Source organism: Triturus cristatus, chromosome 1_2 (genome assembly GCF_964204655.1).
Source record: "Triturus cristatus chromosome 1_2, aTriCri1.1, whole genome shotgun sequence".
NCBI classification, from domain to species: domain Eukaryota; kingdom Metazoa; phylum Chordata; class Amphibia; order Caudata; family Salamandridae; genus Triturus; species Triturus cristatus.
This window is the reverse complement of record NC_140580.1, coordinates 545,531,229-545,544,008: the sequence shown is the minus strand read 5'-3', so window position 1 is coordinate 545,544,008 and position 12,780 is coordinate 545,531,229. Positions and strand designations below refer to the sequence as shown.

At 51.1% G+C, this 12,780-nt stretch overlaps 1 long non-coding RNA gene across 1 annotated transcript in view; it reads right to left on the bottom strand.

The window, feature by feature from the left end:
- The window catches only part of LOC146867602 (uncharacterized), a 356,358-nt gene that overhangs the window by 237,173 nt on the left and 106,405 nt on the right, over positions 1–12,780 (bottom strand). The window contains exons 2-3 of the long non-coding RNA XR_014966110.1: positions 6,557–6,611; positions 6,278–6,459 (exon numbers count right to left, since the gene is read on the bottom strand). This is a non-coding gene — a long non-coding RNA (uncharacterized LOC146867602). The remainder of the gene's footprint in view (positions 1–6,277; positions 6,460–6,556; positions 6,612–12,780) is intronic.

Here is a 12,780-nt window from a genome sequence, read left to right as displayed (position 1 = left end):
TCCCAATTCTCACCCTTACAGTGAGATTTATGGATGGAGAGAACTTCGCACTCTTGTCAGAGTTGCACCATGCGTGATTTGGCTTATGCCTGCCAGGAATCTCTTTGTGAATTTATGCTTTCAAGTATTTGATTACTTTACTTTGCCTGTATGACAATGTAACATAAACTGGATAACCACTGTGTTTCCCAATTTTTCTTTTATCAACTGAAATGTTAACTTATTTGCTCAGCCAGCACCTCACACCTTCATTCAGAATCCTGTACAAAGGTCATCGACATTTTAAATTCAGTGAAAGTCTGAAGTAGAGCCGCAAAACACACATAGGCAGTCAGTGTACTTGTTTTTGTCTGTAGGAGATAAGAATAGGAATAGTCTTAGGGCCCGATTCACAGAACAAACTTAAGACTAAATCCTAAACTTAGTACCATTCTGGTATTCACAGAATGCACCTAGTACTTCTGATATTCACAGAATGAACTTACTACTTTTGCTATTCACAGAATGAACTTAGTACTTTTGCTATTCACAGAATGGATTTACGACTCCTAAACTTACGTCCGCACTCGGGCCGGAAATTCCGGCCCGGAGGCGGAGCTTCCGGCCCGGAGGCGGAGCTTCCGGCCCAGAGGCGGGGCTTCCGGGCCGGAGGCGGAGCTTCCGGGCCGGAGGCGGAGCTTCCGGCCCGGAGGTGGAGATTTCAGCCATAGCTAAATCGCCCGGAATCCCCACCTCCGGGCCGGAAGCTCCGCCTCCGGCCCGGAAGCCCCGCCTCCGGCCCGGAAGCTCCGCCTCCGGCCCGGAAGCTCCGCCTCCGGGCCGGAATTTCCGGCCCGAGTGCGGACGTAAGTTTAGGAGTCGTAAATCCATTCTGTGAATAGCAAAAGTACTAAGTTCATTCTGTGAATAGCAAAAGTAGTAAGTTCATTCTGTGAATACCAGAAGTACTAAGTGCATTCTGTGAATACCAGAATGGTACTAAGTTTAGGATTTAGTCTTAAGTTTGTTCTGTGAATCGGGCCCTTAATGTCTTCATGTTTCCAGATATTTGTGGGCAATACTTGCTCTTTCCACTCATTATGGTCCTTCACTTTCAGTTTGCAGCCATGATTGCTGGGCAGGAAATTAGCAGCAGGAGCACCCTCATTAGAGGCACGAATGCTTAATCTACATATTGCATAGCTTACATTGAGGCTTGCCAATAACACTACATATTGACCCTTACCTTCCATATTTATCATGACCTGCTGCCTGGTTCCAGTGACCTTCTGCATAGGGTTAGAAAATCATTTTCCTCCAAGAAAACTTAGCCAAATATGCGTTTATTTATCAACTGGTTCACACATTCCTTTTGCTCCATGAATAGTATGGGGAAAACCTCTTCTAATGCTAGAAAATATATGTATAAGTATGCAAGACAATAGAGACCTTTAAATGTGTAAGGAACGTCCATGGAGTGTGTCATAAATCTCTAAAAACAATAATTCCATGAATTGTATTCAACAAAAAAGAATAAATATGAATAAAAAATGACACAAATGAATCTGTTCATGACTACGCTTTCCTACGTTGATGATATCTATCTCACAGACGATGAATTGAACACCCACTTGGCAAGAGTGGATTGCATAATTTCACGATCTGCTGAACTTGGTTACCAACTTAATGAAAACAAATCTTACATAGCTTTTCTCAGTGTCATTTACTTAGGATATGCACTTACGAATGAGGGAAAAAGTCTTGCCCCTCATTTTTTTTAAAAATGTGCCCAATTGTTGCTTTCCAAGCACACTTAAAAAATGGTAGTCTTTGCTTTTATTTTTTAATTTTGGCAGAACATACATACCTGATTATGCACAACGTACTAAGCCCCTTAATCGTTATTAGCACTATGTCCAATGGCATTTTTCACCCCCAAACAACTCATACACAGTCTCTAAGAGACTGTACAGTTCAGTTGGCTGAATTCAAGGCTTTACTTCTTGCACTTGAAAATACGGATCCTGATTTCTCCACCCCTATGGCGTGTGATTCATATTACTGTGTACAGCCCTTTAATGATAACTTACATTTTTGGTGAGATAATTACTTTAAGGATTCCAAGGGAAGCACAATAAAGCACAAACTGTTTTGGGTTAAAGAGGTAGATCTTAAAGATAGGCTGCTACAAACTCATGTTATGCATACATTGAGTCATCAGCTTGTGGGAGCACACGTTGTAGGGAAAGTTTCTGGCTGATGAAGCAGCTAAATCTGCAGTAGTCCCAGCTAAAATAGCAGCAGTAACACACTCTAAAACTCATATCTATAATAATATAACGGCTGTCGTAAATGTGTTTCAAAAGCAGCACCCAGTTACTGAAGGGCTTTCCTTCAAAATATTCTTATCATTTTGATGATCAAAATGACCCTTTTTTAACAATTCCTGGTGTTGGTAATCGTGTAATTCCCAATGCAGACTGCAGACATGATCTAATTGTGGCCGAACATGAAGGTGTAACTTCTGCTGATGCCAGAGTGAATGCCACTATTTTGAACCTACAGCAACACTATTGGTGGTGAAGTTTATGCCAACAAACCAGAAAATATGTTTCAACTGGTGACATTTGTCAACAAATCAAAAGTTTCACTATGTGTCCTTCACCACAGACACATCTTTTTATTTCCACCCAGCCTTTTAGCTGAATTTACCTAGATCATCGTGGTCCACTGATTTCAGTTACTGCTTTCAAATATATTTTGGTTGCCTTTGATTCTTGCTCTAGGTTCCTCTTGGTTTAGCCACAGCACTCGGTTGACACTCTAACTGTTGTTAAAGACTTGTAAGTCTTAATCAGGACATATGCGTGTTGCGCATTCCACTCGGACCAAGGTCCTGCTTTCTCTTCTAAAACATACAGTATGCAGTCAATGGATGTGCAAGTGCATTTTTCTTTTCCGTATACACTCAAGGGTAATTCTGTGGTGGAGAGAATGAACTGTGACTTAACAGCTAGAGTATTAGGTACAGGGTGTGACTGGTTGAACCATCTTTATGGGATTCCACAAGCATTAAATAACCTCCCAAAAAGATCTCTGGGTGGGCAGACCACATACGAAGTGCTTTTTGGCATCAGTTTATATGTTCCAGACCTTGTTGTACAGACCTTGTGGCAGCTGCTGCAACCTTTGACGTAGATAACCATTGTGCAGTCTTACATGACTTACAGAAGTTTCATGCAACCACAAGGAGATGATGGACAGAGCGCTGAAACTTTTCAGACACTCACCCCCAGTCACAGATCTGGGTTGAATCCATCATCATTCTTTAGCTCACTTCGCCACCCAAGTTCAGACTCAGCTATATGCAAATCAGTCTTGACCCTGTGCCTCATGGGATCAGTCCAGCCCGAACTGCCAAGCCAGATCTTCCCTGGACCAGAATCTATTTTAAATCCATATGGGGAAATAAATCCTGGCAGGTTCAGGGAACAGAAACCTTATTCCGAGCATGTTTATTCCACTCATGGTCTTTTTGAATCAGACCATCCAATAGACTACCCGTCTAGGATTAGCAAAAATGTAGGAAATTAATGCCTCGACTATTCCTTCAATGGCCCGTTTTGATAATAGCGGTACAAAAGGGGGTGGTGATGGACGGAGCATCAGAACCAATCAAAAACTCACACCCAATCAACAGATCTGGGTTTGATCCATCACCGTTCTTTAGCCCACTCTGCCACCCCAGTTCAGACATGGCCATATGCAAATCAGTCTGACCCTGTGCCTCATGGGAACAGTCCAGCCCGACCTGCCAAGCCATGCCTTCCCTGGACCGGAAACAAGCTTCCTAGTACCGGTTTCTGGCATTTCAGCCGTCTTCAGCCAGGCTTGCTTGAATCCAGTGGCAAAGTGAGCAAGGGACTCACGTCTGAGCATACCCTGCCAAATTATGGCGAACAAAGCGGTACAAAAGGGGGTGGTGATGGACGGAGCATCAGAACCAATCAAAAACACACACCCAATCAACAGATCTGGGTTTGATCCATCACCGTTCTTTAGCCCACTCTGCCACCCCAGTTCAGACATGGCCATATGCAAATCAGTCTGACCCTGTGCCTCATGGGAACAGTCCAGCCCGAACTGCCAAGCCATGCCTTCCCTGGACCGGAAACAAGCTTCCTAGGACCAGTTTCTGGCATTTCAGCCGTCTTCAGCCAGGCTTGCTTGAATCCAGTGGAAAAGTGAGCAAGGGACTCACGTCTGAGCATACCCTGCCAACTTATGGCGAACAAAGCGGTACAAAAGGGGGTGGTGATGGACGGAGCATCAGAACCAATCAAAAACTCACACCCAATCAACAGATCTGGGTTTGATCCATCACCGTTCTTTAGCCCACTCTGCCACCCCAGTTCAGACATGGCCATATGCAAATCAGTCTGACCCTGTGCCTCATGGGAACAGTCCAGCCCGAACTGCCAAGCCATGCCTTCCCTGGACCGGAAACAAGCTTCCTAGGACCGGTTTCTGGCATTTCAGCCGTCTTCAGCCAGGCTTGCTTGAATCCAGTGGCAAAGTGAGCAAGGGACTCACGTCTGAGCATACCCTGCCAACTTATGGCGAACAAAGCGGTACAAAAAGGGGTGGTGATGGACGGAGCATCAGAACCAATCAAACACTCACACCCAGTCAACAGATCTGGGTTTGATCCATCACCGTTCTTTAGCCCACTCTGCCACCCCAGTTCAGACATGGCCATATGCAAATCAGTCTGACCCTGTTCCTCATGGGAACAGTCCAGCCCGAACTGCCAAGCCATGCCTTCCCTGGACCGGAAACAAGCTTCCTAGGACCGGTTTCTGGCATTTCAGCCGTCTTCAGCCAGGCTTGCTTGAATCCAGTGGCAAAGTGAGCAAGGGACTCACGTCTGAGCATACCCTGCCAACTTATGGCGAACAAACTGGGGTGGCAGAGTGGGCTAAAGAACGGTGAGGGATCAAACCCAGATCTGTTGACTGGGTGTGAGTGTTTGATTGGTTCTGATGCTCCGTCCATCACCACCCCCTTTTGTACCGCTTTGTTCGCCATAAGTTGGCAGGGTATGCTCAGACGTGAGTCCCTTGCTCACTTTGCCACTGGATTCAAGCAAGCCTGGCTGAAGACGGCTAAAATGCCAGAAACCGGTCCTAGGAAGCTTGTTTCCGGTCCAGGGAAGGCATGGCTTGGCAGTTCGGGCTGGACTGTTCCCATGAGGCACAGGGTCAGACTGATTTGCATATGGCCATGTCTGAACTGGGGTGGCAGAGTGGGCTAAAGAACGGTGATGGATCAAACCCAGATCTGTTGACTGGGTGTGAGTGTTTGATTGGTTCTGATGCTCCGTCCATCACCACCCCCTTTTGTACCGCTTTGTTCGCCATAAGTTGGCAGGGTATGCTCAGACGTGAGTCCCTTGCTCACTTTGCCACTGGATTCAAGCAAGCCTGGCTGAAGACGGCTGAAATGCCAGAAACCGGTCCTAGGAAGCTTGTTTCCGGTCCAGGGAAGGCATGGCTTGGCAGTTCGGGCTGGACTGTTCCCATGAGGCACAGGGTCAGACTGATTTGCATATGGCCATGTCTGAACTGGGGTGGCAGAGTGGGCTAAAGAACGGTGATGGATCAAACCCAGATCTGTTGACTGGGTGTGAGTGTTTGATTGGTTCTGATGCTCCGTCCATCACCACCCCCTTTTGTACCGTTTTGATAATAAGCAGAAATTAACACATTATACTGAAGAACAATTAAATAGGATAGTGCAGAATGGTACATTTAATTTCTCCTTTTCGAAGCCTTGTGGGTGGTTGTTGTGGCCATTGGATACAAATGGTTGTCATGCTCGTTTTCTTAATTCCACACCCAGGTTTAAATCAAGCAGGACTGTCAGAACTCAACAGATAGCTAATCTCTCAGGATGCCACTCAGTGAATGTAGTAGCTCACAGGGTGGGGTGACAACCTAAGATGAAGAAAGATTGTATTAGTTGGGAACAAGGATGGAATTCCCCAAATTCCAAGATGGCCGACAAGATTCTGCTCCCCGGTCTGCACTCTAGTGTTGCAAACCAAGAGACAGCCAAGGAATGTTCAGCGTGCTTGCACTCAGTTTGGCACACTTTACCTGAGGAATTCCAGTGTGCAACAGCATACCAAGTTTTCAGAACGAAAGCTTAGTTAGGGTAGAGTCGACGTTTTAGGCTATCATTTAGTTCCGCCATTTTTAAGTATTAGGAAGAAGTGCCTGTTCATGTAGTGTCTTACCTTGGAGTTGCCGCTTCCCACAGAGTCTAAAAAGAGAAGGGGAGGCGGAACGTGAGTCTGTCAAGATAGTGTCTGAGTTTGCGGTTTCCCTCAGAATTCATAGGGGTGAAATATGAAGCTTCTGAGTTTTCTTATGCCGTTACTCTGGCCCTCTTGAAGTGCCAGCACAAGCAGGAAATGTTCTGCAAGGAGAAAAGCAAATCTAAAAATCAGACAACAATGCAATAGGAATTAACAGGAAGACACGAACAAGTGGAAGAGAGAAAATTTCGAACTTACCTAAATTGGAATGCTACGTTCTTCCAAGTTGAAGATAAGGAAACACGAAAGTACCCTAAAAGTGAAAAGAGAAATCGTAATTAAATGGGTTATAAATTTTTGTGAGTTAAAATGTACATATGAAGAAAATCAACATAATACTGTGACATAAGCTATTCAATAATAGTCATCTAGAAAGAGGAGACGCTTACAGTCGATTAACATTTGGTAAGACTTAGAAAGGTGTAGAATATAGTTGGTTGTCATACTATTGAATGATAGAAGGGTGGATTAATGTCTAATGTTGTTTTACAGGTATGGAAAAAAGCCTGTGAGGTTCCTGAGCCAAATTATAACATCATAGTGGAGGTGAGGAGAACACAGAAGCTAGCAGGAAGAAATTACTACTGTCTCTTTGTTCAATCCCCATCCCTTTTCCGTCCTCAGGACAAAACTGTTTATCTGAAGGATTATGGAGGAGAGTGCGTTCTGAAGAGGGACATTGGGAAAATTCAACGTTCTGTTCCTGTGCTGATCAGGTGAGGTCTCTGACAAAACCTGATCCCCAATATCCACAGTCAACACATTCTGGTATTATTACCAGCTCTCCGATGGGAAAGTTATGTCAAGAATGGTTGGAACATTCCACACTGTCTGCAGTGAAAACAAATCTTTTTCTCCTTTCCAAGGACATGAATTCATCAGACTTTCTTTCAGGTACAAAATCCCCACATACTAAAAGATTTATTTATGCTACTTACAATGAAATTTGGAAACTATCACAAAATGAAGCTGCAGCACATTTAAGACAAATTGGTCAGCATAATTTGCTAACTGCTGTCGATAATAGTATTAGTTCGTTGTCATCTAATATTTACACTTTGAACAACATTGTGTCTTCTGTTATTAATATTGTGCAGAGTGGAGAAGGAGCCTAGCGCGCAACCAAGATGGCCGCGTAGGTGCGAGGCTCCCGAGGACCTCCGCGACCTCCTGAATTAATCCTGGCGACATCCTGTCCTTGTTGAGGGGACTGTGTCGGGGAACCCGAGCTGAGGCGCCACCCGTTTTTTGGGCTCGAATCGGACCCCGAACACCGGTGGGAGCATCGATCGAGGGTTGCGGCCTTCTCCTCGCCGGCCCCCCGGATTGGAGTAGTGGGGCGATCCGGGGACGAAGTGAATAACAGCGGCGGGCAGGGCTGGGCGACTCGCGTACCCCGCACTTTCACTTTCGCTTTTGCGCCCTCCTTGCTCTCAAGCGGGGTCGGGTTGTGGAGCGGGGTGCGGCGGTGTGGTCTTGTCCAGGAGCCCGACTGACCTGCCGGCGGTGGGTTGACCTGCGGTTCGGTGGTCGCCCCCGCCCCCCCCCTCTCACCAGCGACTTGGTATAGCGGCCCGTTCGGGGAGCTTGGCACGACGGTGGAAGAGCCAGCATGTCCACCAAACAAGATGGCGACCGGGCGAAGGTGAAGACAACCCGCCGTGGCACGGCGCACCAGGCTAACAGTATGGACCGCTACACGCTCCAGAAGGGTTCTCCGGAGACGTCGCGTGCATCCCCGGTGGGCCCGACGGAGGCATCTGCTCATCCGGTGGATCTGACCCTCCGGGACGTCATGGGCGCCATCGCGGAGATGAAGGCCTCGGTGGACCAGCGTTTCGACACCTTAGCGCAAAAAATAGACTCGGTCCTGGTGGATGTGAGCCTTGTGAGGGCAGACTTGTCCAAAACGAACGACCGAGTCGACTCCCTGGCCCACACCACAACGAGCCTCACGACAGACGTGGTGGCCCTCCAGAAGGAGGTGCGCCGGCTTGGCCAGGTGAGCGCCCTGATGGACCGGCGACTGGAGGATTCCGAGGGTCGGGCCCGGAGGAATAATGTCCGTATTGTGGGGGTGCCGGAGGGACGAGAGGCGGAGGCGGCGGATCTTTTCGTGGAAGACTTGATCCTGACCCATCTCCAGCCCCGGGGGCTAAGTAAGCTTTTTGCGGTGGAGCGTGCTCACCGGGTCCCCGGGGGCAGACCTAAGACCGGTGCCCCGCCGCGGCCTCTCATTGCCCGGATTTTTAATTTTCGGGACAGAGATGCTATCCTCCAGACCTCCAGGCAACAGGGTCCGGTCAAGATTGACAACATGGAGGTACATTTCTACCCAGACTTTACTCCGGCGGTCCAGAAGCAGAGACAGAGCTTTCTTGGTGTTAAACGTCGCCTAAGGGACCTGAACCTCAAGTACTCAATGCTCTTTCCAGCTAAGCTGAGGGTAGAGGTGGATGGTCGCACGCACTTCTTCGACCGACCCGAGGCGGCTGGGGACTGGTTGGACACTCTGCCTGGAGATCGGGGCCGGGGGGGTGGGGGGGGCGCGGCTGGCGAGGAGGGCCCGCCGGATCAGAATTGAGGGGTGACTGAATAGGCCTTGCTCTGGACGTTGTTCCTTCACCATTTATTGATTGCGTATGTTCCCCTCCTATGGAGGTCGTGCGGGGTCTGTTGGGGGCGTCCCTCCTCCTCTGGGGGACTAGTTAGTATTTAGCTATGGGGCGACAGGCACACTGCACTTTGGGGGGGCTGTCTGGGCTCATGCAGGGGTGCAGGGAGGGGGGAGTTCTGTTGGGACCGGGGGGTGGGGGGGGTGTGTTGTTTGTTCGTACCGCAAGGCAAACCCGCTACTGTGTTGTTGTTTTTAAGATGCTCGGTGGGGGACGACCGATTGTTTTGACGTATGATGGGGGGTAGGGATTTGACTGTGTTGTCATGGAATGTTAACGGCCTGGGGGATAGGATTAAGCGTGGTGTGGTCCTGCAGTACTTAAAACGTATTTCTCCAGATGTTGTCTTCCTGCAGGAGACGCACCTTATAGGTAACTCCTTTCATGCAATGAATCGGCGGGGGTATCGTTTGGCGGCCCATTCCGGCTTCACTTCGGGCTCGCGGGGGGTGGGTATTATGGTCAAGAACTCGCTCCCGTTGGAGATTGACGAGGTGCGCCATGATGAGAGGGGACGCCACACTGTTCTGGTGGGAAGAATGGAGGGTAGAGTGTTTATCTTTATATCAGTGTACGTCCCGCCTGGGTTACAAGCCACCACATTTGCGGACCTGGGGCGCCTCCTTCTGGACCTTCCGAGTGGCCTGCTGGTGGTTGGAGGGGACTTTAATGCGGTAGCCTCTGGGTCTATGGATCGCCATCCCCCTAGGGACCTCCCCCGGGCACAGGCGTGGCTGCCCGGCCTTTTGGACACGCTGGGCCTGGTGGATTGCTGGCGATTAAAGCATCCCGCATTGCGACAGTACACCTTCCACTCGGGTGCCCATGGTAGCCTCTCGCGGCTTGATTACATCCTTGTCCCGGCGGCCCAGGCAGGGAGGGTGGGGGAGGTGCGCCACCTGGCGCGGGGTATCTCAGACCACTCCCCATTGTTGTTGCATTTCGATGTCTTCCCGAGGGGGGATGGCAGGGTGGCCCCAATCAATGCATGGTATTTGCGCGACCCCACCATTCGTGCCGATTTGATCAAATCCTTACAGCGATATTTCGACGAGAATGTGGGGTCGGTTCCTTCGGCCATCTCCCTATGGGAGGCTTTTAAGGTAGTTCTTAGAGGGGAGGCCCTTTCCTTTATCTCCCATGCCCGGCGGCGCGAGCGGGAGGAGGTGACCCGGGTAGAGGCCGAGATTGCAGAACTGGAGGGTGACCTGGGGAGCGGGGTAACAGACGCCAAGTTGCATGTTCTACACCTAAAGCAGGCGGCCTATCGGGCCCTCGTTACGGAGGCGGCCAGGGGCCTCAGTAGAGAGCAGCAGGGGCGATTGTATGATGTGGGGGATAAGGCTGGCAAATTGATAGCGTGGTTGGATAAGAGGGAGAGAGCGAGCCGCGTGGTGCCTTTGATTGAGAGTGTGGATGGTGCGTGTGTCACCGAGCCGGAAGCCATTGTCTCCTGCTTCGCGGATTACTTCCGCGACGTCTACTCCCCGGTTTCCCCCTGCTCGGAGGAAGATTCCCATGCCCTGCTTCGGGACATCGCACTGCCCTCCCTTACGGTGGAGGACAGGGATTCGCTGGACGCCCCTCCCACCTCGGACGAAATTGCCTTGGCTATTCGCTCGGTCGCATCCGGCAAGGCCATGGGCCCTAACGGTATTCCCATCGAGCTATACAAGCTACGCCCGGATGTGTTGGCGCCCCACCTGCGCGCGATGTTCCTGGCGGCCCACTCGCAGGGTTCCCTCCCGCCGGACCAGCGTCTGGCCACAATTGTGGTGATCCACAAGGAGGGGAAGCCCCGTGAACGGGTCACATCCTATAGACCGATTTCGCTCTTGAACGCGGAGCCCAAAATCCTCGCCAAGGTGTTGGCCAACCGGTTGGTTGGCGTGGTGGGCGATTTGGTCCACCAGGACCAATCTGGCTTTATACCACACCGCAACACGGCGCTCAATTTGCGGCGCTTACACGGGGTGCTCGCACGTGTCCCATTTGTGCGGGAGCCGGCCATCTTGGCGTCCTTGGACGCCACCATGGCGTTCGATACGCTTGAATGGCCATACATCTGGGCGATGCTGGCGAAATTTGGGTTTGGCCCGGGTTTCATTAGCTGGGTCAAATTGCTATATTCGGGCCCGTTGGCGCAGGTGGTGGTGAATGGGCGAGTCTCGGCCCCATTCGCGCTGGGGCGGGGCACGCGGCAAGGTTGCCCCCTGTCGCCTCTCCTGTTTGCCCTGGCCCTGGAGCCCCTGGCGGAGTGGCTGCGGTGGCACCCTTCTATCCGTGGTCTCCGCTGGACCCCCGAGCATGAGGACCGCGTGTCCCTCTATGCGGACGATATCCTTCTGTATCTCGCCTCCCCGCGTAAATCACTGATCGTCCTGGTTGATGTTTTGCGCTCATTCGGTCGCAACTCAGGCCTGGTCATCAACTGGGCGAAATCCTGTGTCTATGTGCTTTCCGGGGAGGCTCCGGTCCTACCACGGGACTGTCCGATCCAGATTGCCTCCCAGGGTTTTCGGTACCTGGGTATATATATCACTCTCGACCCGGAGGCCCGCTATGAGCGGAATTTGCTACCCCCCCTCCAGCGCTTGAAGGAGGACGTGGTGCGCTGGCGGCGTCTGCCGCTTTCGCCGCTCGGCCGAGCGGCCTTGTTTAAAATGATGTCCCTGCCGCGCTTCCTGTACGCCCTCCAGAACACTATGGACTTGGTCCCGGCACGCTACTTCCGTGAGGTGGAGGGCCTCCAGCGGCGCCTGTTCTGGGACGGGAGGCCGCGCATTGCTCTGGCTAAATTGACGCTCCCGTGGTACGATGGAGGGGTCGCCCTCCCGGACATTAAACGGTATTACTGGGCCTCCCAACTAGCTGCAATTAATCATGGCCTCTACGGGCCCGCCCTGAACCCGGCGTTTGAGATGGACAAGATGCTCCTGCCCGAAGGCGATTACAATCGAGCGCTCTACTCTGGCGCGCCCGACTCCCGTTTGACGGGACCGACGCGTGTCATGGTGCGTGTCTGGCACGCGGCCAATGCAGCTATGGGGTGGAAGGACCGTTTGACCCGGGCGTCACCGCTGTATGCGTCTGAGAGGTTGGGCTCTCTGTGGACGTCGAAGGGCTTCGAGAAGTGGGACACGATCGGCATCAGCACGGTGGGAGATCTCTGGACGAGGGGGGGATTCAAAACTTTTGAGACGCTGCAGGCGGAGTTTCAGCTGCAGGGCAAGGAGTACTTTCGGTACCTACAAGTCCGCCATGCGCTGGGCTCCGTCTTCCCGGATGTCGCATCCATTCCGGAGTCTTCCCCCCTAGAGGACAGAGTGCTAGATGGCCATGTCCCGGACAGTACGATCTCCCTCATATACAAAAAACTGATCAACGATAGATCGTGCCTGCTGACTAGTATCCGCGAGGCTTGGGTTGCCGATGGGCTGGAGCTGGACGACGAGGATTGGATTTCCGCGGTGGCCTCTCCGAAAGAGGTGGCCATCCCGGCTCGCCTTCGTTTCGTCCAGCTCAAGATCCTTCACCGGGTTTACGTGACGGGGCCAAGGCTTCTACGTATGGGTTTTGCTGGTGACGGAATGTGTAAGCGTGGCTGTGGTGCGTTGGCGACTTTCATGCATATACTGTGGGAGTGCCCGAAGGTGGAGCGATTCTGGCGTGGTGTGCATGAGGTCCTGCGTGTGGTTACGCGTGTCGCGCTGCTGCCTGAAGCGAGGAGATGCTTGCTGAATGTAT